The following is a 6,064-nucleotide window of genomic DNA, read 5'->3' on the forward strand; positions in this document are numbered from 1 at the left end:
TGTCTGACTGTGAGCTCCATCACTGCATCGTCTGCTAACCTCAGCTGGCTGGTGTCTCCTGAGATGAAGCAGACTCCACACAGCTTCCTGGTCTCTTACCAGAGTGGAGGGACTGAGCCAAAGTCCATCTCTACTGAGTCATGCAGCACAGTCATCACAGGCCTGAAACCAGGAACTGACTACACTGTTAGAGTCTACACTAAGCTCCAACATGGGGGGAAAAGCCAGCCTGCTTCTGTTCAGATGAAGACAGGTGAGATATCTAGAAGGGGAGAATGATTCCCTGAAGTGATATTCTTGACTGATCTGTTTTGTTGAAGCTTTTGAGGCACAGCACTAGTGTGTAGAGTTAATAGAAATAATATGATCTAGAGAAGGAGTGTCCACAGGCCAAAGTGTAGTAAATATGGTGGACAGAGGGCCATACTGAGGCAACATGAAAACATGATTATGTAACACAGTGGCGGTCCGTGCATTTCACGACTGGGCCTTCAGCGATTTCCTACACGATGTTAAACTGAGTGAATCCACCTCCTAATACTATCATTATGACGCCATGGCTCTCGAACCATTATATTTATACAGAAAGGCAGTATAAGTGAGCATTGCATCACCTTAACATAGTCGAGTACAGCAGACTTTATTCATATTTACGGAGCTTTTAAAATCAATACACCCGTATTAACAATACATTAAGAGTAGTAAACTCTCTGTTATGATCGCTTGGATATTACTGTCACAACTTAAAAATAAAAGGCGATTTTCAGGGATTAGTCTACAAAGTTGTATTAAGTCCACCGAAAGTAGCCTATGTGAGCTTAAACAAGTTTGTCCACTAAACATCGCATTGTCCCACCTGCAAAGCAGTTTCATTAAACTTCCCATCCTCACGATATCCAGTTTTTCTTGAAAGTTCCGTCTTGAAAATGGCGTTGTAATTGTATCAAAAACTGGAATTATCAAGTTGGTGTAAACTAGTTTATTTGAGTTGGTTAATGTAATTATATTTAGTCTTACCAATTGAAACAACTAGCATAATAAGCATTGAAACCGATGTAGGCCGTTTTCGCATTAGCCAGCTAAACTGAGCACTGAAGCACTGCACCGGTCTGCCTCAGTATCCAATCAAAGGACGTTTACGTGTCACGTTCAACGCGAGGAAAGAAATCTTCCGGGCCTTCTAGAAGGCCCAGTGTTGCCAACTCGAAATCTGATTGGTTGTCACAACTGTCTGTTTCAGTTCATTCAACTTAAATGAACTGAAACAGCCAGTTGTGAAAACCAATCAGATGTACACGGGCCTTCAATGTGAATTCTGAAGGCCTCAGGGAAGAATTCTGTTCTCGGGGAAGGTTTCTCGGAGCGTGGCAACACATGATAGCTGAAATATGATTGGATGAAAGCTCTAACATACATTAACAATGCTGGAAGCTATGAAATGAAGATAATGGACTATGGGGAATAATTGAATACATATTTATGAAAAGAAATATTAAAATTAAATGTATTTTATTACATTTATTTTCTGATGATGTTTAGGCCAGCAGAGAAGGCCTTGAAGGCCCTGACGGACCACCACTGATGTAACAATGATTCACTCTAGCCCTAGAAAGAAATTTGGATACACTTTATCTGTCAATCGTCACATGAATTCAGCATAGCGATCAAATATGTTATTGGAAGCAAACATCTACAATTTTTTTAGAAACCAATTTTTTTTTTTTTATACAGTGCTTAGCAAAATAAGCGTGAGTTGTATTACGTTAATTCGCGTCAAACATTTGAATCAATCCAGAGATTCCAGTCCCAGAGCGTCTGACTGTGAGCTCCATCACTGCATCATCTGCCAGCCTCAGCTGGATGGTGTCTCCTGAGATGAAGCAGACTCCACACAGCTTCCTGGTCTCTTACCAGAGTGAAGGGACTGAGCCAAAGTCCATCTCTAATGGGTCATGCAGCAAAGTCATCAAAGGCCTGAGACCAGGAACTGACTATACTGTTAGAGTCTACACTGAGCTCCAACGTGGGGGAAAGAGCCAGCCTGCTTCTCTTCAGATGAAGACAGGTGAGATATTATGAAGGGGAGAATGATTCCCTGAAGGCTTATTCATGATTGATCTCTGTTGTCGAAGCTTTTTGAGACACAGCACTTTCATGTACAGTTGGCAGCAATACTATGATTTAGAGAAGGAGTGTCCACTGGCCAAAGTGTAGTAAATATGGTGGACAGAGGCCCATACTGAGGCAAGATGTAAACATGATTACGTCACAATATATCACTCTTGCTCTAGAAAGAAATTTGGATACACACTTTATCTGTCATTCGTCACATGAATTCTTTATTTGATTAATGATATTTTAAGCAAACATCTACAATTTTCAGAAACCATTTCCAAAAGTCTTCATACAGGCAAACATTTTAATCCATCCAGAGATTCCAGTCCCAGAGCATCTGACTGTGAGCTCCATCACTGCATCATCTGCTAGCCTCAGCTGGCTGGTGTCTCCTCAGATGGAGAAGACTCTACACAGCTTCCTGGTCTCCTACCAGAGTGAAGGGACTGAGCCAAAGTCCATTTCTACTGAGTCATGCAGCACAGTCATCACAGGCCTGAAACCAGGAACTGACTACACTGTTAAAGTCTACACTAAGCTCCAACATGGGGGGGAAAGCCAGCCTGCTTCTGTTCAGATGAAGACAGGTGAGATATCTAGAAGGGGAGAATGATTCCCTGAAGTGATATTCATCACTGATCTGTTTTGTTGAAGCTTTTGAGGCACAGCACTAGTGTGTAGAGCTAATAGTAATAATCTGATCTAGAGAAGGAGTGTCCACAGGCCAAAGTGTAGTAAATATGGTGGACAGAGGCCCATACTGAGGCAACATGAAAACATGATTATGTAACAATGATTCACTCTAACCCTAGAAAGACATTTGGATACACACTTCATCTGTCAATCGTCACATGAATTCAGCATAGTGATCAAATATGTTATTGGAAGCAAACATCTACAATTTTTTTAGAAACCTTTTCCAAAAGTTTTTATACAGTGCTTAGCAAAATAAGCGTGAGTTGTATTGCGTTAATTCGCGTCAAACGTTTTAATCCATCCAGAGATTCCAGTCCCAGAGCGTCTGACTGTGAGCTCCATCACTGCATCATCTATTAGCCTCAGCTGGCTGGTGTCTCCTGAGATGAAGCAGACTCCACACAGCTTCCTGGTCTCTTACCAGAGTGAAGGGTCTGAGCCAAAGTCCATCTCTACTGAGTCATGCAGCACAGACATCACAGGCCTGAAACCAGGAACTGACTATACTGTTTATGTCTACACTGAACTCCAACATGGGGGAAAGAGCCAGCCTGCTTCTGTTCAGATGAAGACAGGTGAGATATCAGAAAGGGGAGAATGATTCCCTGAAGTGTTATTCATGATTGATTTGTGTTATTCATGATTGATCTTTGTTATTCATGATTGATCTGTGTTGTTGAAGCTTTTTGAGGCGCAGCACTAGTTTGTACAGTAAATAGTAAAAATATAATCTAGAGAAGGAGTGTCCACTGGCCAAAGTGTAGTAAATATGGTGGACAGAGGCCCATACTGAGGCAACATGAAAACATGATTAGGTCACAATAATACACTCTTGACTTACAACGAAATTTGGATACACACTTTATCTGTCAATCGCCACATGAATTCAGCATTTTGATTAATGATATTTTAAGCAAACATCTACAATTTTCTGAAACCATTCCCAAAAGTCTTCATACAGCAAACATTTTAGTCCATCCAGAGATTCCAGTCCCAGAGCATCTGACTGTGAGCTCCATCACTGCATCATCTGCTAGCCTCAGCTGGATGGTGTCTCCTGAGATGGAGCAGACTCCACACAGCTTCCTGGTCTCTTACCAGAGTAAAGGGACTGAGCCAAAGTCCCTCTATACTGGGTCATGCAGCACAGTCATCACAGACCTGAAACCAGGAACTCATTACACTGTTAAAGTCTACACTGAGCTCCAACACGGAGGAAAGAGTCAGCCTGCTTCTGTTCAGATGAAAACAGGTGAGATATCAAGAAGGGGAGAATGATTCCCTGAAGTGTTTTTCATGATTGATTTGTGTTATTCATGATTGATCTTTGTTATTCATGATTGATCTGTGTTGTTGAAGCTTTTTTAGGCACAGCACTAGTACGTTTAGTTAATAGAAATAATATGATCTAGAGAAGGAGTGTCCACTGGCCAAAGTGTAGTAAATATGGTGGACAGAGGCCCATACTGAGGCAACATGAAAACATGATTAGGTCACAATAATACACTCTTGACCTAGAAAGAAATTTGGATACACACTTCATCTGTCAATCGTCACATGAATTCAGCATAGTGATTAAATATGTTATTGCAAGCAAACATCTACACTTTTCAGAAACCTTTACCAAAAGTTTTCATACAGCGCTTAGCAAAATAAGCGTGAGTTTCATTAAGTTATCTCACGTCAAACGTTTTAATCCATCCAGAGATTCCAGTCCCAGAGCGTCTGACTGTGAGCTTCATCACATCATCATCGGCTAGCCTCAGCTGGCTGGTGTCTCCTGAGATGAAGCAGACTCCACACAGCTTCCTGGTCTCTTACCAGAGTGAAGGGACTGAGCCAAAGTCCATCTCTACTGGGTCGTGCAGCACAGACATCACAGGCCTGAAACCAGACTCTGACTACACTGTTAAAGTCTACACTGAGCTCCAACATGGAGGGAAGAGCCAGCCTGCTTCTGTTCAGATGAAGACAGGTGAGATATCAGGACGGGGAGAATGATTCCCTGAAGTGTTATTTATGATTGATCTGTGTTGTTAAATTTTTTTGAGACACAGCACTTGTATGTACAGTTGGCAGCAATAATAATAATAATAATGATAATAACTTAGTTTTATATAGCGCCTTTCAAGTAACCCAAGGTCGCTTTACAAAATGAGATGGGGCAGGGGAATAGGAGGAGAAGAGAAGAGGGGAGAGTGATTAGGGACCATAGGCCTCAGAGAATAGGTGTGTTTTGAGGTGCTTTTTGAACGTAGCCAGTGTGGGGGCTTGGCGGATATTGAGAGGCAGACTGTTCCAAAGGGTGGGGGCAGCAACACAGAAGGCTCTGTCACCAAAAGTCCGTAACCTGGACCGGGGGATGACAAGTGAGTCCATACCAGAGGACCTCAGGGACCTTGAATAGGGGGGATGTTGGATGAGTTCGCAGAGGTACTGGGGAGCAAGAGCATGGAGGGATTTGTATGTGAGGAGTAGGATTTTGTAGTTGATGCGTGACTTTACTGGGAGCCAGTGCAGTTTTTTGAGTGTAGGGGTAATGTGTTGCCACCGCTTTGTGTGTGTGAGGATCCTGGCGGCCGAATTTTGGACCCGCTGTAATTTGTGTAGTGCATTTGTGGGTGCAATGATATGATCTAGAGGAGGAGTGTCCACTGGCCAAAGGCTTGTAAATATGGTGGACATAGGCCCATACTGAGGCAACATGTACACATGATTACGTCACAATATATCATTCTTGCTCTAGAAATACATTTGGATACACACTTTATATGTCAATCGTCACATGAATTCAGCATTGTGATTAATGAAATTACAAGCAAACATCTACAATTTTCAGAAACCTTTCCCAAAAGTCTTCATACAGCAAACATTTTAATCCATCCAGGGATTCCAGTCCCAGAGCGTCTGACTGTGAACTTCATCACTGCATCATCTGCTAGCCTTAGCTGGCTGGTGTCTCCTGAGATGAAGCAGACTCCACACAGCTTCCTGGTCTCTTACCAGAGTAAAGGGACTGAGCCAAAGTCCATCTCTACTGAGTCATGCAGCACAGTCATCACAGGCCTGAAACCAGGAACTGACTACACTGTTGAAGTCTACACTGAGCTCCAACATGGAGTAAGGGGCCAGCCTGCTTCTGTTCAGATGAAGACAGGTGAGATATCAAGAAGAGGAGAATGATTCCCTGAAGTTTTATTCATGATTGATCTGTGTTTTTAAAGATTTTTGAGGCACAGCACTAGTTTGTAGA

The sequence above is a fragment of the Sprattus sprattus genome (assembly GCF_963457725.1).
Source record: "Sprattus sprattus genome assembly, chromosome: 5".
Lineage (NCBI taxonomy): Eukaryota > Metazoa > Chordata > Actinopteri > Clupeiformes > Clupeidae > Sprattus > Sprattus sprattus.